The sequence below is a fragment of the Podarcis cretensis genome (genome assembly GCF_951804945.1).
Source record: "Podarcis cretensis genome assembly, chromosome: Z".
Lineage (NCBI taxonomy): Eukaryota > Metazoa > Chordata > Lepidosauria > Squamata > Lacertidae > Podarcis > Podarcis cretensis.
In genome coordinates, this window is record NC_137184.1 from 27505168 (window position 1) to 27526848 (window position 21681).

Sequence of the window (21681 nt, forward strand, 5' to 3'; positions counted from 1 at the left end):
ATCTGACCATGGCACTTCTTTTGTTTCGCTTTTAGTTAATGTCAGATCACCAACATCCGTAGAGGTAAACACCAAGTCTAAGGCATGTCCGTGGCTATGAGTTGGGCCAGACTTATTCAGGGACAGCCCCATGGAGGCCATGCTTTCCACGAAGTCCCGAGTCTATGCTATGCGTAGGAACTTTGGGTTTGGTGTTCCACCATTTATGCTCTAGACAGCTAGCTGGTGATGAGGCCACAACTTTTTCTGTCTTTGTCTCTCTCTCTCTGTTCATCAGACCCAAATAATGGGCCCTTGCTCAGTGTCCGAATATGGATACCACTTTGTGCATCCTTTTACACTTTACAAGTCATCATGTAAGCCAGTCCATGTGGAAGGTTTTGACTTTTAAAAAACTGTGAATATATGGTTACAAAGTAAGAAGCAGATATGCCATCAGATGGAAGCTGTTTGACCCACTTTCCAGAATATTTCAGATTACGTGTACATTGTCTAAAGGTGAACAGTAATGCCAGTCTCTGGTCTGTTTCTGAGTCTGTTTGCAATTCAAATTGCCATTCATTATCTTTGAAGCCTTAAGTAGTTAGTGTCAACATATTGAGGCTCACCTCCAACCATGTGTTCCTACCCACCTACTCAGATCTTTAATGCAGGCCCTGCTCTGAGCCTCACCAATGCATGGTTTGTTGGCAGGCAGGACAGAGTACCTCAGTTATAGCACCCAGAATGCTTCCAGGTGACCTGTTTATTAAGCATTCATCCTGATTTGTTTATAGGGAGATTAAATGATGTTGGCTATTTAGTAAGTATTTGTCCTGAAAATATTTATTTATTTATAGGGCTATTAGATGATGTTGGCTATATAATTAGCATTCCTTCTGATTTGTTTGCAAGGAGGTTAGATTATGTTGCTTCATAACATAGGTTATGAATTTTGCAATGCATTTTCCCTTCACTTTCCTTACCACAACAAATATAAACTTTTGGGCAAGTAGTTTTGTTGCAGAGGACCTTCCAATCACCAATAATTCTGCAGCCTGAATTTTCTGGTTGTGGCTGAATCCCATCTGAATGTAGCAAGTCTGCAAGTGTCCTCAGCCTATGGAATTCTGATCTGGAAGATTCATCTGACCCTTTCCCTGATTATCCTGCCAGGATGGGGAACATGTGACCCTCCAAATATTGTTCAATTCCCATCTTCCCTGGCCATTAGCTATGCTGGTTGTGGCTGATGGGAGTTGGAAACCACTGGCATCTGGAGGGTCACAGCATGGAAGTTGGACTGTCTACTCCCTCTTTTTCTAAATAAACACAAAATAAGCTGTTATAATTTGTGCCACCTAAATATATGTGTACATTGCCTAACATTTAGATATACATCCCAAACTTGGTATCCTCCAGATGTTTGACTGACCTTGTAATTCAAAACATTTGGAGGGCATCAGGGTGGAGGAGGCTGACTTAGACTGCAATCCTAACTTCATTTACCAGGGATAAGCCCCAATGAATTCAACAGAGTTTGCTCCTGACCCACTTGTTGTAGAATCAAACTACTTTGCAAATTCTCACTTTACAGTGTTGAAAGATGCTTTGAAAGCAATCTGGTACTATGGAGTCTCTCTCAACATGTCGTTTTCATTGTTATGTTCTTCAGGAAAAAGAGTTTCTGTCTCTGAAGCTGGATCTGAAGTTGAAACAGGTTGGAAATTAATACCTGAAAGCACAATGAAGAGAGGTAACCTTAAATTTACCAGTATAAGGTCAGAATTTGAAATGGTTGAAAACTAGAGGGGGAGAGATAACAGGAGTTATACTCAAACACACACACACACTGCATTCATTGATTTCAATATGTGCTGTGTTGTTGGTGGTGATGCAGATACAGGCATAAGTATATTGTTATCAGCTTTCTAAACGGTATTTCTATAACACAGCTATAAGATTTTTCCCACTTAAATGTATCCTTGAGACGATACTTACACAATGACATCAAGAGAAATTAATAGAATGATTATACAATGCCTTATGCTTTTTCCTTTAGCTTATACTTGAATGTCATTGTCACCCATGATTCACAGCCTCTTTGGGTGCATTGTATACAGTAGGAGTGCATGGTGAAGTAGGGCAGCATTTTATTTTATTTTATTTTATTTTATTTTATTTTATTTTATTTTATTTTATTTTATTTTATTTTATTTTATTTTATTTATTTTATTTTATTTTATTTTATTTTATTTTATTTTATTTTATTTTATTTTATTTTATTTTATTTTATTGCTTCCTGAATAAAAAGTAGGGTGATGGTGGGAACTTCCGGGTTGGCGCCTCCAGCAATGGCTGAGCTCCAATCGGGAGGAACTTACTCCGTGGAAAACAGGGTCTGACCGCCACGGCGAAGGCGGAGACCCATTGAAATCACAAGCGGGAAAAGCTTGCGAACCTGGGATTCGGCTGGCACCTTTTGTGCCTCCCCTACTCGCGGAGAAACCCTGTTTTGGGGATCCGGAGCGACGTGGGGTGAGCGGCGCGGTGCTTTGAATCAACTGCTTTTTTCATGGAGTGAAGCCGCATTGCTGTTGCTGGAGAGCGCTGACTTTTTCCTGTGGACAATTGGATTTTAAACAACTACCCGTGAGTAGAATGGAAAATTGGATCTTTAAATATCTTAATTTGGTGCTGAAGTGGGAAGGTCATAAACAGGAAGTCCGCCTTCCACTTTTGTAAATAGGTAAAGGTAAAGGTACCCCTGCCCATACGGGCCAGTCTTGACAGACTCTGGGGTTGTGCGCCCATCTCACTCAAGAGGCCAGGGGCCAGCGCTGTCCGGAGACACTTCCGGGTCACGTGGCCAGCGTGACATCGCTGCTCTGGCGAGCCAGAGCCGCACACGGAAACGCCGTTTACCTTCCCGCTGGTAAGCGGTCCCTATTTATCTACTTGCACCCGGAGGTGCTTTCGAACTGCTAGGTTGGCAGGCGCTGGGACCGAGCAGCGGGAGCGCACCCCGCCGCAGGGATTCGAACCGCCAACCTTTCGATCGGCAAGCCCTAGGCGCTGAGGCTTTAACCCACAGCGCCACCTGCGTCCCTACTTTTGTAAATAGACTGAAGCAAAGACATTACAAGCTAAAGTCTTTGAAAGAAGAATATAATAGCATTAAAGAATATGAAGATCGGCAGAAGGGACCTGGAAAAGAGTTAAGATCTCCAGGTTGATGGACTATATGGAATTGACGGAAAGGATTGGCAGAATCCGAAACCAGGGAGAGGAGTTGATGGAATAAGATTGAAAAATTTAAAGTTTATATATAAGTTTATATATAGAAATATTGCAAAATTAATGAGCGATAGAAAATTGGTGGATTGATATTTTATGGATTTAGCAGAAATGTTATAAGGAGTTAAGTATTTTAGTTTTAACGTTAAAATAAGGTTAAAAGAAAAAAAATGTATAATATGATAGAGAATAGAGAAAGATGGAAAGGATTTGCTGAAACAACTAGTAGAAGTGGAAAACAAAAAGGGAGGTGAGAGGAGGTCGAGGAAACGAGGGAATGAAAGAAAGAGTTTCGAAAAGGGAGGGATGTAATTTTTTAAAAATTGTTTTTGATTTGTTTTATTTAGGGTTAGGGAGTGGGGGTTTTTTAGTTTAGTTTATAGTGTTTAGGTTGTGTTTTGTACTTTTTAATGTTGTATTCTATTGTATATTTTTTTCTGTTCTTTCTTCTTTTGTGTTTTTTTTCTTTGCTTCTGTTTTCTCTTCTTTTAAAAGTAATAAATATTATTTAAAAAAAAAAAAGTAGGGTGATGGTGAAGCCAATGCAACATGGTTGCACAAGTGGGACAGCCGCTGTCAATCAGATAATACAGCAAGTGCAGCTACATGTCCCTCCCTGCTGCCACCCCAGTCCAAGCAAACAGCTGTGACACAGGTGTTGAGAAGGTGGCACCATTCTACCAAATGCACCACTACTGATCATATGGAATTCCACTACTGAATGGAATTCCTTCAGCAGTACTGGATGCAGTGGCGGAGCGTATGCTTCTGCTGCCCTGGGTGCATTCTCAGGGAGCATCCCCAAGGGGTGCAAGGCATGGAAGAAGCCCACTGCAGCTTGCCACAGCCCAGTAGAGGAGAGGGGCAGCAGCTCTCTACTGCCAACTCTCCACTCTGCCCCCAGGTCAGAACTGACGTGGGAGTGGAGCTGCAGTTGGATACAAGGAATCTGCCTCAACAGCTCCCTCACACGCCGAAGCCAGGCTCTGATGGTGGGGCCACCTGGTTGCGCCACCTCCAAAAAATGCACCCAGGACAATGGCCCCCTTAGTAACCCCCCCATACACACTATGCCACTGGCTGGAAGGTCATTGTAAGAGAATCCCATTGCAAAACCAGATGTGTACATACATAGAGAGAGTGATTCAGGTAGGTAGCCGCGCTGGCCTGATGCAGCCAAAATAAATAAATAAAATTAAAAATTGTCCAGTAGCACCTTGGAGATCAACTAAGTTTGTTCTGGGTATAAGCTTTCGTGTGCATGTACCAGATAGAGAGAAAGAGAAGTGCTGGAACTGTTGTTCATGTATCAGCATTTTGCTCTTGGTACTCCATTCTTGGGACGCAGGTGGCGCTGTGGGTTAAAGCCTCAGCGCCTAGGGCTTGCCGATCGAAAGGTCGGCGGTTCGAATCCCTGCGGCGGGGTGCGCTCCCGCTGCTCGGTCCCAGCGCCTGCCAACCTAGCAGTTCGAAAGCACCTCCGGGTGCAAGTAGATAAATAGGGACCGCTTACCAGCGGGAAGGTAAACGGCGTTTCCGTGTGCGGCTCTGGCTCTGGCTCTGGCCAGAGCAGCAATGTCACGCTGGCCACGTGACCCGGAAGTGTCTCCGGACAGCGCTGGCCCCTGGCCTCTTAAGTGAAGATGGGCGCACAACCCCAGAGTCTGTCAAGACTAGCCCGTACGGGCAGGGGTACCTTTACCTTTACCTTTACCTTTACTCCATTCTTACTTATAGTTTATTAGGTGGCTAATCTGAAAATTCTAATTGAGCTTGGTAATTTTAGTTTCTCAGTAGTGTTCTTCCGCTTGTATTTTTACTCAGATTGCAGTGACTGGTGTTTTAATTTCGTTCAGCAATTTTACCTGTTTAGTTGTTTGAGTATGTATTGTTTCTTCTAACTCGCATTTCAAAGGCCAGTGGCTGATGCAAAGAAGTACCTGCCTGCCTACTGCACTTACCTGCCTATCCAGCTATCTATCTACGATCAGCTGCCTCCAGGGTCCAATACCATGCTATCATCTTCAGACCAGTCATTTCCAGCAGATAAAGTAAAATGGGGAAGAGCAAGGTCCTACTCACAGCCCATTGTTGCCCACCCATATTCTATGATTCTGGGGGGGAAAAAAAATCTGAATCACTAACATTAAGAAAGAAAGCAAAACAGCATAACATTCACAATGTGACTTCAGGTTTCTAGCAGCAGCAGCAGCAGTCATGCTGCTCATGATCCTCTTTGAAGATTGCACCCCATACAACTCACATCCATAAAAATGGTTTGCTCCATCAACTGTGTTCTTCCAGGAGAGAGGGGGAGTCGAGATTTTTCTGAGTTTTCTGCAGATCTGCTGTCTAATGAGAAAAGAAAGCCTTCAAGTCTCCAGTTTTTATTTTCTCTAATGACTGGTGCTAGGTTGTTGTTTTGTCTTGTTTTTTGTTTGTTTTATTAATGACTGTCTTTGCTTCTTTTCTTTTCTTCCTTTGGAAGTGATGATGGCACCATGTGCTGTTTCCATTAGTTCCAAGGGATGAACAATAAAGGGAAGGCCAGGAGAGGGATGGCTAACTGTTGCAGGTTGATGAAATTTCCCCCTTGGCAGTCGTAACACTGAGGCACCATATTGCCCAGTGTTTCATCGTTTGACATGCAGGCATTGCAATGTGATCTTGGCAGTAGAATGATGAAAATGATAAAAAGGAGCGCGATCTTAGCTTCCTAGTAGATAACTACCAAGCTTCTCCAAATGTTTATAAAGCTTGTCCAAGGGTCAGGATGTGTGACTTTGATTTTTCTTTTTCTTTTAATGAGATATGCCTAGCATTCCTAATCATTATTGCATGTGTTACAAAGATTTAGCTGTAACCATGATGAAAGAGTAACTCTTTGCTGGACTTGCGCTTTAGTTAGGAGGGCAATGGGAGCTGAAGTTTTTCTATCTTCATACAGAGTGTTTACTCATTTTTATAAAACTAGCTATTCAAAAATACCACACACAAAGTCAATGGGGACCGTGAAGAATATAATAAACAGTGGATGTTATTGCTGGAAAAAGCAATGCAATCTATAGTAACAGGAATGCATAAAAGCATGTACTGTATGATATAAATTGCAACAATGCTACATAAAAACACATGCGAGAGAGACTCATATTGTAGTCAAAAGGCCACTGAATGAACTGAATATACAAAATTCCCCTATGAAGCTGAATCTTAGATGAGAATATTGTGGGATTGATATATATATACATACACACACGTACACACACACACACAAATATATATACACAGCGGTAACTTGGTTTGCAACTGTTTTGGATTAAGGTAAAGGTAAAGGTACCCCTGCCCGTACGGGCCAGTCTTGACAGACTCTGGGGTTGTGCGCCCATCTCACTTAAGAGGCCAGGGGCCAGCGCTGTCCGGAGACACTTCCGGGTCACGTGGCCAGCGTGACATCGCTGCTCTGGCGAGCCAGAGCCGCACACGGAAACGCCGTTTACCTTCCCGCTGGTAAGCGGTCCCTATTTATCTACTTGCACCCGGAGGTGCTTTCGAACTGCTAGGTTGGCAGGCGCTGGGACCGAGCAGCGGGAGCGCACCCCGCCGCAGGGATTCGAACCGCCGACCTTTCGATCGGCAAGTCCTAGGCGCTGAGGCTTTAACCCACAGCGCCACCTGCGTCCCTGTTTTGGATTACAACCACGTCAAACCCGGAAGTGTGTGTCCCTTTTTTTGGATTACAACATCTTTTATATTACGACCCTTTTTGGGGGTGGGGAGGCCCCACTGGCAAAAGCGTGTCTTGGGTTACAACCTGTTTTGGTTTACAACCGGACCTCCAGAACGGATTATGGTTGCAAACCAAGGTACCACTTTACAGTGAATGTTATTGGAAATAGCAATAGTAATTTTTTACGTTGTTTATGGGCCTCATAGACTCTTTCTGTATATTGTATATTGGTGGGGGGAGGATCTCCTTTTTTCTTTGTGTATAAAGTTTACTACATATTTTTCTTTCCAGTGTTGCCTCCAGAGACTCCCCAAATCCCTGCAAGCCCTTCAGTCCTGGGCTAGCCAGTGTCTATGCTCCATGCCTGGAGTAATCAACATGGTATTTTCCAGTTATTGTGGACAACAACTCCCATTAGCCTTACCCAGGAAGGCCAGTTGTCAAAGATGTTCAGAGCTGCAGTCCAGCAACCTCATGTCAACTACCCCTCCTTTGTTTAACAGCTTGAGAAAACCTTGGTATCTTTACAGGTATTTAGTATTCTTAGAAACCTCAGCATCAATTGTAGAAAGCAAGCCAAGGAATTGGAAATAAAAAGTTAGTCAAGGAAACACGATTTGTTCCTTAATATATATGAACCAGCATTCAATATTCATTGAAAGCAGAAGGCTAAGATAATGTCTCACACAAATAGACCATAGCATAAACCTTCCAAATATAGGCAAGAGGTGAATATATTTGATGAAACACTTTACAGGAGACGAAAAAGCAAGCCATGTGTTGTGGTTAAAAGGTTGAGGAATAATTCCACATGCTCTCTATCCTGCAGCCATTTACCCCTCGATACTTTAATTATTGATTTAGTTAAACTCAACACATGTAAGATGCTGATAAATATTGCAGATGCTACTAAAATCAGAAGAGCAGTAAAGCTCAATAGGACATGGCTGGTTTATGGTGCAGCCCCAACATATTTGTGAAAAGCATCAAGGAGCATAATATGGAATGTAAGGGATCTAAGTGTTAAATGATGCATTGGTGTAGAGCAGTCCATAACGATTTAATAGGGGAGAGGAGACAAAAGTATGTTGATTGAGGCATTTAAGTATTTGGCCCAGTGCACCAAAAGCTCACATATCCAGTAGATAAATGATAATGAACTTGCATAAAAACTGAACTCTTAAGAGAATTGCATTCCTGTGTAGGAACTTGGGGCCACATTCCCAATATTCTGCATTAATTTTTCAGTATCATAATGGCACCTCAAGTGTTATACAGTGGTACCTCAGGTTACATACACTTCAGGTTACATATTCCGCTAACCCAGAAATAGTGCTTCAGGTTAAGAACTTTGCTTCAGGATGAGAACAGAAATTGTGCTCCGGCGGAGCGGCGGCAGCAGGAGGCCCCATCAGCTAAAGTGGTGTTTCAGGTTAAGAACAGTTTCAGGTTAAGAATGGACCTCCGGAACGAATTAAGTACTTAACCTGAGGTACCACTGTAGTTCATAGGATCAAACTAAGGCTGAAATCATACATTATACACATTCACTTATTGATCTTATTGACTTACACTTTCTAGATGATTTCTAGTAGCAGTAGTAGAAGTAGGCATTAGATCTCACCTTTCCTCCAAGGAGCTGAAGATGCCATGTTTTCTTACCCGCTGTCCATTTCATCCTCACAGCAACCTTGCAAGGAAGGCTAGGTTGAAGGATAGTAACTGACCCAAACTCCCACAGTGAATTTCATGGCTAAGTGGAAATTTGAACCCTGGTCACCCAAATCCAACTTGAACATTCCAGCTGCTATACCACAGTGGCCCTCAGTGTCTAATAGTCATAATGTCTAATGGTGATGGGTTGCCTCTATGCTGTACTAAAGTGGATTCAAATGCATAACTTTCATTTCCATTGTTTGTTTGCTTATACTTAATCCAATGAGCTCAGAGCAGCATTTTGTAGATAAGAGGGAATTTAAACCAAAGTCTCCTAGGTGGTTATGATGGAGGCATTAAGTTTGTTACATTGGCCAGCCAGATGCCCATGGAAGTCCATGGTCAGAACCTATGGGGAACTGTCCTACTCATGTTCCCCCAAAATTAGTATTTGGAGGCTGCTGACAGTGGTGGCAATATAGCCATCTAGTAGCCATGGATAGCCTTATCCTGCCTTATCCTTTTAGAGTCATCTAAGCTGGCGGCCATGACTACATCATGTAGCATGTATTGACCATGCACCAACCAACTCAAGCTCAGAATTAAACTTCAGAAAAGGCCCTTGCCTTGAAGGAACTGTGATATTCCAGTCGCAGAAGGAGGAGAAGAGAGTTGGCTTTTGTCAGTTTCGCTCTTGTCCCAAGCTGTTCTACAGGGTCTTCCAAACATCCAGAGTAATTTGCTGGTGGTGCAGGGGGAATTTTGGAAAATAGTCCCCTCACCCTTCTGTGAATTAGAACATGCCATGAGCAGAACTTCACTCATGAGCTCTCTGGACCCAACACATTAGATTCCAGCAGAGACATCCAACACAAAATGTAACAACTGAACACCCAACCTTATGATCTGTTTTAGCACAACCTGGGATTTATGCAACTCATGGCTAAGTACTGCAGCTGGGCAAACTTCTCACTAAATTATGCTCTTGAGTGGTGTTTTGCAGGTATGACTCTTCAGTAATTTTTATATACTGTTTTCTGTCATAATGTTGAGACACGATAATGATTTTTTTTGTTATAAATTCCTCCATATATAATATAACTGATGGATGATGCACTTATTTAAGCATCAGTGGGCAAGTAAAGTTATCTATGGGTGACTAACAGCCTTGAATAAATACTATTTCAGCTCAGCTCAGGAACTATAATACCTTAGCAATGCAATTACATGGTGGGACCTATTATCCCAATTAATTGACTGTTTTATGTTCACAGTGCACTATCCTTGAAACACTTCAGAGGCTTGGCCTTCTCTTGGCCACAGGCAAAAAAAAAAAAAAAGGGATAGCAAGTAACCAAGAAACAGCTTTCATTTATGTACCAATATATATGGCGTGTAATTATACTTTAAGCATAAGTAGGCAAGGCTCAAATATGTCCTTTGATTTAAGTAAGTATAAAACTATATATTAAGGCCATGGAAGAATATCTGGTTTCCAAACCCCTTTGGAGAACTCTTTCTGATCTGTCTTCAGCTTTCCACATATTTCCTGTAATGCTTCTGGCAAAAGGTTGATCTTGATTGTTATTAATTATATACCGATTTCCAAGCACGGGAAAGTGAAAGAGCAGTCACCAAGGGATTTTGCATGTGCTGGATGGGTGAACAAGTAAAGGTAGTACATTAATGTCTGGTTGTGTAGCTACTTTGTAAACTGTCAGCCCTGGGCTGTGCTTTATGGTTCTGGAATTTGACCACTTGAGTTTACCTTTACTCCCTCTTGTGGTTTCCAAAGCTGTATTGCCAATGCTATAAAATAAAACACAGTAGTAATTCTTCTCCTTATTGTAAGAAGCATTGATCGTCTCTGATTGTATATTATAGCAAAGGGGCAGTCCATTACACAAATTTATTACATTTTCTTCCTGATAATTACTGGAAGTTATTGAACAAGGCAGGGAGTTATAGCCAGTCAGTTCCTGCTCTCGCTGAGGAAGCAAATCCAAATATTTAGTAGAACTGAACAGCTGTAAACAACACATCCTGCTTTTAACAAATTTAGAATTTACAACATACAGTGCACTGGGATGTTGGGGTTTTTAAAATTGTGTTTTTGATGCAGCATTGCATCATTTTTGCTTCTTCTCTCTCCTCCCCCTGCCACCCCAAAGCACCATAATTGTTTGACCATGAGCTTAATGGTCTCATCAGCAAACCACAAATCATATGCACAGTCAAGACTTCCAGAGACCATTGTGTGGGTGCTTGCTAACAGCAGAAAAAAGGCACAGACAACGGTGGAATCTTTAGGGCAGAGTGGATGTACAAAACCCCTATTAACCTGAGCTAAAATTCAGATCCTCTGGAAAAAAATTATTTAACTAGGACCAAACTAGGACAAGCCCTAGCAAGCTAAGCCCAGGTGTTTTAACTTCCCTGCTTTTTGATACTTAAGTGAATTAGTAATTATCCTGCCTCTTAAATGAAACTTTTTTACACTTTAAAATCCCCATAGGGGAAGGGCTATAGCTTAGTAGCAGAGTGCATGTGTTGCATTAAGATGGTCCCTGGCTCAATCCTTTGCATCTTCCAGTTGGATTGGCAAAATCCCCTATCTGAAACACTGATGAACTGTTGCCATCCATTAGATGGGTCAATGGTACGACTCAGAATAAGGCAACTTCCTTTGCTTGGGCCAGCTTCCATTCCATTCTTCTTCTATTCATTTCCCAATCGCAGCATCTTTGACCTGAGTCTTCACCCTAACACCTCACTTACCTAAATGTCTAAAGCAGATCTGAAGAAGTGTGCATGCATATGAAAGCTCATACCAATAACAAACTTAGTTGGTCTCTAAGGTGCTACTAGAAGGATTTTTTTAATTTTGTTTTGCCTAAAGCAGAATAAGACTTTTTGCAAAGCCTAATTGGTGTGCTAAAATGTTTTGCCTATTGCACTGGACTCTCCTGAAGTACCAGTAGTTTTTTTCACGTTTCACTATCTTTTTCTATAGCAACTTTATATATCTTGCAGTCTAACACTGAAAGGACTGGGAATCAGCTCTGTTTAGATACCTGAATCCATTTTTGTGCACTTCGAGTGCCGGTAAGCTAGTGCAGTTTACCTAGATTCCATGTAGGGTAGGGAGATATTTTGCACTGTTCTACTACTACACCTTATGGTAAGGGTCTTACCTCTTCTTGGGTATCTTTTTCTTTTCTTTTCTTTTCTTTTCTTTTCTTTTCTTTTCTTTTCTTTTCTTTTCTTTTTTTTGCTAAGCCAGCTTTTGGTCCAGAGCTAACATCAAGGAGCATCTTGGTTGGGCATCTTCTGATGGTGCACACGCAGGGTGTTGAATATGTCAATTCTTGTTTCTCCTAGTCTTATGTTCATTTCTCCACATTTCTGCATGAGTTTAATGTTTTTCTTAAAGTAATCATTTTTTTTATTAAAAAAGTGTACATTTTAATGCGCACTTTACCCTAGTATATGCATTTTTATACTTGGCTGGATAACCGTATTGCAAAATTCGGAGGCAAACGTGCCTTTAAACGTGAACCGATCCAAATTTCTTCCCTATCCCAACCCTAACCCAGCAAGGGGGCTGACAGAAGCCGTATGTATCTGCTGAAATGAGGAGAGGTTCATGAAGGGCACCACAGAGGGTGTCTTTCTTGCCCAAGGGTGGTCCAAAATCTGGAGCTGGCACTGTTCTGGCCTTTGGACCAGTGTGGGCCTATTGCACTCAGGAGGTCCCTTGGCATCCACTGTGACATCCTCCTCACTTACCCACACACCTGCTTCAGAGGTTTCTGCAAGCATAGGCTGCAATCTTAGGCACACGAAGCCTGATCCTTAGCAAAGTAACTGGATTTGGTGGGACTTACTACTTAGTGAGTGCCGATAGGATTGCAGCCTTCCTTTGATGTACATCCTGCTGAAATAAATGAGGCTCACTTCTGTGCAAACATAGTTAGGAAGGGGCTCCTATTGTGCCCTGCAGTGCCACAGCCAGAGGCAATGAATCATGCCTTGAGTCTTATTCTGTTACAGACTTAATATTTACCTTGAATAATCTCCAGGTTTGAAGAGTAACTGCTCTGATCTATTTTAAACTGTCAAGAAGCAGGGGAAATTTGACTTTTAAATGACAAAGGCAGCTCCGTTGTTTGCCAATGAATATAGCTTTTATGAAAGAAAATGAACTTTATTGCCATTTCATTATTTTAATAAGATTTGCCCAAGACTGCATGCCTATAAGGTGCCGCTTTTCTTGGATCACTGGGGGGACAGAGGGGCAAGTTTTATTATCATACCTGAAGGCTCACTTGGTGTCTGTGTGCAAGTAAAAGATGGATGTGCCAAAGCTTCACGGTTTATTTCATTACAGAGCATATTGGAATGGAGAAATAGTATCACTTGTTTTAGTTTTATTAACCATCAGAATCGTTTAAATTAAAGTATCCCAGTTATAGCCAACATTAACTATGGAGCAAAACAAACACTTGTGATCAAGTAGAGCAATCACAAGCACTCCTCCCTTTGCCCAGAAACTCCATACACACAAAAAAAACCCACCTTCAGAAGTAAAGGTTTGCAGAATAACTTGGGGGGGGGGGACGCGGGTGGCGCTGTGGTCTAAATCACAGAACCTAGAGCTTGCTGATCAGAAGGTTCGCGGTTAGAATCCCCGCAACGGGGTGAGCTCCTACCCACTTAGCAGTTCAAAAGCATGTCAAAGTGCAAGTAGATGAATAGGTTCCGCTCCAGCGGGAAGGTAAATGGCATTTCCGTGCGCTGCTCTGGTTTTGCCAGAAGCGGCTTAATCATGCTGGTCACATGACCCGGAAGCTGTCTGCTGACAAACGCCTGCTCCCATCGCCAGTAAAGCGAGATGAGCGCCGCAACCCCAGAGTCATCCGTGACTGGACTTAACAGTCAGGGGTCCCTTTACCTTTACCTTTACCTTGGGGGGACCTATAAAGGAGCCTCAAAAACATCCCAGGGAGGCAGGTAAATGGAGAAAGGAGGAGCCTTAAAGGAGACATGGCTGGCCGGCCTGAACTGTCAACTGGAGAACTCTATGATGCAACACTTTGTTGCCAGTCCGCCTTGCGTCATTAGAATACATTCTAATTGGGAGAAGGGTTTGCCCCTTGCTGTCATTCCAGCTATAATAATACATTTTGGATAAGCACAAGTTGTATGTGCCTCAAGACTTGGACACACTTGAAAGTATATATTTTGTTTTGCTGGTTGGTTTTGTGTATGTGTTTTTGAGGATAGTAATGAGTGACCACATGTCAAAATGAAAATAGCCAGGAGCAATGTAAGACTCAGCCCTGGCAGACTGACTGAAAGAGGTTTGCTGCAGATGTCCAGATGCTCTTTTCAGCTTGCTGCTGGCAAACAGCCCAATTAGTATAAAGAAATTTGTGGCAGGTATTAAAAAAATTTTTTTTAAGTGAGGGAAGATAAACATGTAAAGCAAAATTTCCCTTAGGAATCCCCTTATCATTTTAATTGTGTCATCTGAAATGACCTCAACGCTGTTTTGTAAATTCACACACACACCAGCCACAACAAATGGCAAACAAAACAATAATTGCTCAGCTGAACAGAAAGTCCTGCACCACATACATGTATATACATTTTAACATCTCCAGTGCTCCATCCAACAGCTCCATCCAATAACAAAACCACATATTCCTGTGCATGTCTACTCAGAAGTAAGTTGCACAACATTCAGTGGGGTTTGCTCCCGAATAAGTATATATGCTACTAGTATATTTTCCCTGCTAATGTCATTTTCCCAGCTGCTGATTGAAAGGACAGTCAAATGCAGCTAATGCTGAAATCTTGCATAAATTTACTTGAGAGTAAGCCCCACTGAATTAAGTGACTCAGTGGGGAGGATAAGTGCTAGAGCTAAATTGTAAAGCATCATCAGTTAAAATATGGATCAAGTACCAGGTGATTGGCAAGCACTCTATCTGAGACCCTGGAGATCCAATGTCAGTTGGAATTATTTTGTTCTCAGGGCCAGATCCTCCATTGGGGCAGACTTGAAGGAAAAAGGGGCATCAGGTGCAGAGCCATCACTCCTACTCTCTCAGACCATTTAGACCAGAGATGTGGCCTTGCTTAACTCCTCCAGTTCATAGGACAAGGCAGTGCTTGCTGCCTCCAGGCAGCAGAAGCCACGAGTTACGGAACAGATTAATAGCTCTTTAAATGAGCAGACCACTCCTAGAGGGGGGGAAGGACTAATGGGATAGCCAGCCTTTAGAACACCTAAGCATGCTGTTAAGGTAACAGCAGTCCCTGTTCTCACTAACAATGGCCACCAGAAGCTCTCGAGGATCCTAACCTATCAGTACCTGTCTGTAAAGAACTATTGGATTGGATGTTACTAATAGCCTTGACTGATCTGTTGCACAACATGCCCTTGCTCTTTGAGATGTGACACCTCCATCCTAAAAGTGAGTCCATACAGCTGCAACATTTCACCCCACCCCCTAGACCTCAATCTGAGAGAAAATAGGACAGGAATAGACAATACTGAGTTAGATGGATAACTAGTCTGATTTGATATAAGGTACCTTCCATTGTTTTGAGTAAACATGCATAGGACTAGATCTTTACAGCAGCAGCAACAAGGGGTTATTTGAGAGCTGTTTTCAGGCACATTATTTGCAGCTGATTACTATTATTTATCCCACTGGGATCGTCTTAAGAAGAATTCTCTTACAGGGTGGTCCCCCCCCCCTTTCTTATAAGATGCTTAACAAGTTGCTTAATTCGCTTCTCTGTGTGACAATTCTCTGCAATATCCTTCACATGCAGCTTCATCTGTGTGGGAGCCTTTTATATAGTGTGATGTGCACGCAAGCACACACACACTCACACAACTAAGGGCTGCATGTGAATTATGCATAAATGAGGCAGGATGTGTGGGTCTTTTCCACATAACTGCTTTTCTCCTTCCTGGCAGGGTGCCAACAAGATTTTTGTTCTTTTTCTCTGGCTGTGTACACAGCCATCTATTTAAAGCACATGGGTTTCCCCACAAAGAATCCTGGGAACCATAGTTCACCCCTCAGAGAGCTACAATTCCCAGCACCCTTAACACGTTTTGTATTTTAAATGGGTGTGACTTGCCCTAAGACTTTATAGTAAAAATAATAATGACAATAATGACAATAACTAATAATAATAATAATAATAATAATAATAATAATAATAATAATTAGATAAGCAACATATTTTCTTTTGACTGTGCTCTGCTACCACTGGGTGCCACCATTGGACTCCCCCTCCCCCCCCCAAATCTCCTGATTCAAGGTCTCTGCCAGTTTTAATGGCTCTTGGCAAAGTATCCTCTGTCGGGCTCCTTCCCATATCAAGGAGTCTTTCCTGCTGGAGGTGTTGAGCAGCAGCATCCCAGCCATCATTTTAATTACAATTCCCTTGCTGTCTGGAGCATTGTGGGAAATTAAGACAGTACCCCTATTACACCCATGTTAAGTTGGGGGCATTAGTGGCAGGTGAATTACAGGTCTAGTGATCCATTGCAGAAGGAGAGACAGAATCTCCTCTAGACCCTGTTAGGATGAAGCTGCCTAATGATGTACCATATTTACGTAAATCTAATGTGCCATCAAATCTAACGTGCACCTCAATTTTCAGAACCTTGAAACCAAAAAAAGTATTTGCTGGCACCATCAAATCTAATGCACACCCTAATTTTCGTGACGTAATCTAGCCAAAAAAAGGTGTGCATTACCTACCTGTTTTAGGAAACATGAATCACTTCAAATAATGGAAGAAGGACTTGACTAACTTCATATGGCAAGGGGGAAAGCCCAGAATCAAATATAAAATCCTTGTGGATGATTATCACTACCCTAAGGAGCCTCAAAGCGGCTAACATTCTCCTTTCCCACCGTCCCCCACAACAAACACTCTGTGAAGTGAGGGGGGCTGAGAGACTTCAAAGCAGTGTGACTGGCCCAAGGTCACCCAGCAGCTGCATGTGGAGGAGCGGAGACACGAACCCGGTTCCCCAGATTACGAGACTAGCGCTCTTAACAACTACACCACACTGGCCATGGAGGACCAAGGACCACAACAGACCATGGAGGAGCAAGCACCATGACTTATATAAAATATGCACTGAAAATGAAATGCTTTGCAATTTTATAAGGGTTGCAATCGTTCTTAACCACTACACCACACTGGCTCTCTGACAGGATGTGAATCACTGACTGGATGTGATTAGAGATGTTTTATTGTTGTATTAGATGCTTACTCTTGTATTAGATGTTGTATTAGATGTTTAGAAGAGATGATAAGATAAATTGGAAAAACACACAGAAAGAAATGAATGTGTGTAACTAAAAAATACAAAAATGAATTTTTTTTTAAAAAAGGGCACATTACATTCTAGTAAGTACAGTCACATGTTGACACCAACTCTATCCTAGGCCTTGCCAAGGTACCAGTATTTTGGCATTTAAGAGCTGATAGCCTTCTTCCAAACCCAGTAAACTTGTCTAGCTTGATTGGTTACTTGCTACCTAAGAATTCTTTGAATTCACAGCTGAGTTGTTGGTGCAAGGTGGTGATGCTGAATTTGATTTCTTGCATGGTACAGCAATTTTAAAATACAATACTAAAACCAAAATAATAGGGTGGCCCCGGAAAATATATATCACACGTGTCAAAGGCCAGAATAAAGAAGTGCATCTTCAGCATATTATAGAAGCTAATGCAATGAGAAGTATAAGCACAATTTTGCTGAGAATTATGCACATCTGTGCTCAAATAAGAAAATTCTACCCTTGCTTGAACCTTCCACAACCTTGTGCCCTATGGATATTGTTGGACTACACTTCTCACCATCAGGGATGCTGGAGCTGATGGAGCCCAGCAACATTAGAAGGGTCTGAAGTTGGGGAGGGAGGAGCTGTCCTACTTTCTTCCTCATTCTCCTCAGCACAAACCTATATTCTTATAGAGAGACCAGGAGCTGCAAGGGCTAGAAGCAGGAACCTCTACTTTTGATTGTGGTCTACTATAACAGAGGTCACCAACCTTTTTGGGCCGGTGGGCACATTTGAGATTTTAAAGAAGTGCTGTAGGTGCCAGACACAAAGTGGCTGACATGGGGCATGACATAATGGCTTCTAAGTAGGAGAGGCTGAGCCAGTGCAAACAAGAACAGAGCTGGAAGATTGTGTATGGGGTTTTCTGAGGGGATATTTGCTAAGACCTTTCACGAGCACAATAGGAGATACTGGCAGGGACATTTGCACCTGTGGGTGCATGTTGGTTAACACTATTGCAACTTCCACAAGTAAACAAGTCCTGGACATTGTCATTTTGCAACAACTAGCTTTTAAGTGCCGCTATGTACTGATAGTTTTGTTTGATTTCCAAATCATTGCAACCAATATGGTCATTAATTAGAAGGTTGTAGCTGCAGAAATGTAGAAAAATGGTGATAAGCAAGAACACAGTAGCAAAATTGAGGAGGCTGAACAACACGTTTTTCCACATCTGATGAAGATGGTTTATCATGACAGGGCCCAACATGTTGTAATACAGATATAGCAACGCTGCAGCTAAGGTGCATGGTGGTGTTTAACATCAAATTCCTAACAGACCAATGGGCTTAGCTTAGAACAGAGATAAAAAGATGCTTTATTCCTTTTCATCATCTCTTGATCAAGCTGAAAAGTGTAGAATTTTGGTGAAAACTCACAACTGGAAATGATACTTTGAGCATGATTGGAATCAAGCGTGTAGCAGTAAATACACAGTTTGAAAGCTGCCTGGCACTATTTGAAGAGACCAATGCCCTATCAGAAAAAGACATTGACTGCACTGAAAGGGATTTAGTAGGAATATGCACAATGCACAATGCACAGCAGTGAACTTTTTTTTAGAAAGGTGAACATGTCACTTGCTGATCTGTCACCAACCTCCAGCTCCATCACAGTGATAGGACACATCCAAAAAGCATGTCTTGCTATCAGATATTTACTCATATTCTTGGATTATGACTGCACAATTTTCAACCTGTTAGACTGCAGCTGGAAGGGTACTTTGCTGCCATTTAATTGCCTTATCCTTTTCTAAGAATTATGACACTTTTCACACTTGCATAACCTGTGCAGATGCAAAATATGCCACACAAGAAAGTGTAAATACAATCCATTCTTGGTGATTTGATGTACTTTATCCAAGTGTGAAAAATCTGACTCTATATAATTAAAATATTATTTCTGATTTCAGTGGTTTTAGAGAAGTATTCATTTGCTTCATTTCATTCTGAGAATTCCCCACCCCTGTTATAGTGAGTCAAAGCCTCCCCTTCTTTTTCTTCTTCTTTTTTTTTAAGGACAGTGTTTCTAATGATTTGATTACTGGCATGGGGGGAAAAGGCAGATCTAATCCCAACCATGGAAATGATAAGAGTACATCACACTTTAAAGTGAAGTAGCCAGCCTGTCAGTCAAAATTCCCAAGAGCCCCAGAACATTCTAAAATGCAGCATGGGACTAAGGCTTTATGGAATAATGAATGGTGAGGGCATCAGTAATAACTGCCTCAGGAGTCAAGGAGTTGTGACCAATAATGAGAGAGGCAGAGATTATGCAAGTCTGTTGGGATTCAGATATTGTGCAGATAAATACTTAGACAGATAAACAGAATACTTCTGGATCTCCTTAAATGCATGATTTAAAATAAAAATAAAAAACAGCATTCCTGTTTTCCCCTAGCAGCATTATAAGGTATGTGTTCAAACTCCCATAAGGTTAAGTTGCCATGAACAAAAATGCCAGGCAGGACATGTATTTAAATGGTCACTGGATTACGTATTCCCATCACAGTCCTTCTGGGATAAAGGAAATATTGTATTGTTTTTAATATTCAGTTGGAAGCCACCCAGAGTGGCTGGGGAAACCCAGCCAGATGGGTGGGGTATAAATAATTTTTTACTACTACTACTACTACTGCTACTACTACTACTATAACCACCGCAAAAAGAAAAGGCATTTATAGAGCAAGTCTCTGGCCAATTTTAATAAATGAACATAAAGGGGCAGGGTATAACTGAAGTTCTGCAATTCTGCATCCAAGTATCATCAAATAGGGTGAGTTTATTATTTCATATGCAAGGGGGGGGGAAGGGAGAGAGAGTGCAGTGACCTGAAATTTTCTACCTTATTCGCAGTCAGCAATATTTGGGGTACCATTTTGTTGAATATTCTTGAATGAAAAGAGAAATATTCCAACATTTGATTTGGGGGCAGGAATGCTGTTAAGCAGTGATACATTTTCTATCCCCCCCCCCCCCAACCAACCAACCTAAAAGTTTTTCATTTATCGTTTTACTACTGCTGCTGCAAAAAAATAGGAACACCTGGGATGGCAACCTGGCTGCCATTTTGCATCTAGCCACCCCCTAACTATACCCTAGACTTTGGGTGCATTGTGAAGTGTGGGGAGAGAACCCAATGGCAGAGAATATCCTGAGAACATTTAGCAAAACTTTCTTTCTCTTGGCGAGAGCAAAGAGCAAAGAAATTTCTTCTGAGAAACTTTGGCTCAACAGTATTTGTTGGGTGAGCAAGGGGTGGGGAGATGGCAGTTGTGGTTGTTCCACTGGGGCAAATGATGCTCTGCCCCACCAATCTGTTTCTGCCATCAACCAATTCCTGTCTCACTCCTTCTCTATTTACAACCAATCAGGAGGTGGCTCTTCCTGCTATTGGCTGTGGCACCAGCCACCACTGAGAGGGAAAGAGTTTATGGTTCTGCCTTTTTCAGGAGCCTTTGCCACACATCTTTTCTGTGCATATACTGTATGCACACTCCCCCCTCTAGGCCTCCTGTTAAAATGCACACATGCACACACACACCCCGTAAGCAAAGCTCAAATGCCTCATGGTGTCTGCACATGCAATTCTATCTTGTCACAGATTGCTATCCAGTCAGGTTGACTGTGGCAATCACTCAAACAACATGGGACAATAGTGTCTGGATAAAGGATACAGTTTTATTAGCAGTCTCTAGGAATGCTGCAAGTTGAGCATGTCTCTGCCATTAGGTTTACAACCTAAATGACAAAAAAAAAAAAATTCCTTCCAGTAGCACCTTAAAGACCAACTAAGTTAGTTCTTGGTATGAGCTTTCGTGTGCATGCACACTTCTTCAGATACACTGAAACAGAAGTCACCAGACCAAGGGTGACTTTCAGCTCTCTATATTGGACAAACAGGCCAAACCTTACGCCAAAGAATAAACGGACATAAATCTGACATCAGGAACCACAAGACAGAGAAACCAGTAGGAGAACACTTCAATCTCCCAGGACATTCTATACAAGATCTCAAAGTAGCTGTTCTATTACAAAGGAATTTCAGAAATAGACTGGAAAGAGAAGCTGCTGAATTGCAACTTATTACCAAACTTAAAACCATGGAGAGACCTGGTCTGAACAAAGACATTGGATTCTTATCTCATTATACATGACAAAGCCATTTTTCACCTTCTCACCCCTTGCTGTCACTTGCTGATCTGATCTGTCACCAACCTCCAGCTCCATCACAGTGATAGGACACATCCAAAAAGCATGTCTTGCTATCAGATATTTACTCATATTCTTGGATTATGACTGCACAATTTTCAACCTGCTAGACTGCAGCTGGAAGGGTACTTTGCTGCCATTTAATTGCCTTATGCAGCTGTCCCATACAGAAATTGAATCTGCAACCTTGGTGTTATTAGCACCATGTTCTAACCAACAGAGCTATCCAGCTTTTCCATTCGGCATTGGAAAACAAGCACAGACATAAGTTAGTATACTTTCCAGAGAAGGGGCTGTTAGGGCTTTTTAAAATTCATGTCTGCTGTGTAAACCTGTAATATTTTGCCCTAAGTCCCACCTTTAGCAGAGGTAAGAGGTCAATAGTGCATATTAGAAGCAAGTCCTATTAAGTTCAATGTCCTTA

The 21681-nt window shown here is 41.9% G+C and overlaps 2 long non-coding RNA genes across 2 annotated transcripts in view; one reads left to right on the plus strand and one right to left on the minus strand.

The window, feature by feature from the left end:
• LOC307207739 overlaps positions 1–1736 on the plus strand; it is a 185742-nt gene extending 184006 nt beyond the window's left edge. Inside the window, exon 3 of the long non-coding RNA XR_013834815.1 lies at positions 1655–1736. This is a non-coding gene — a long non-coding RNA (uncharacterized lncRNA). The remainder of the gene's footprint in view (positions 1–1654) is intronic.
• LOC307207744 overlaps positions 1–21681 on the minus strand; it is a 962945-nt gene that overhangs the window by 491835 nt on the left and 449429 nt on the right. The gene's annotated exons all lie outside the window — the stretch shown is intronic.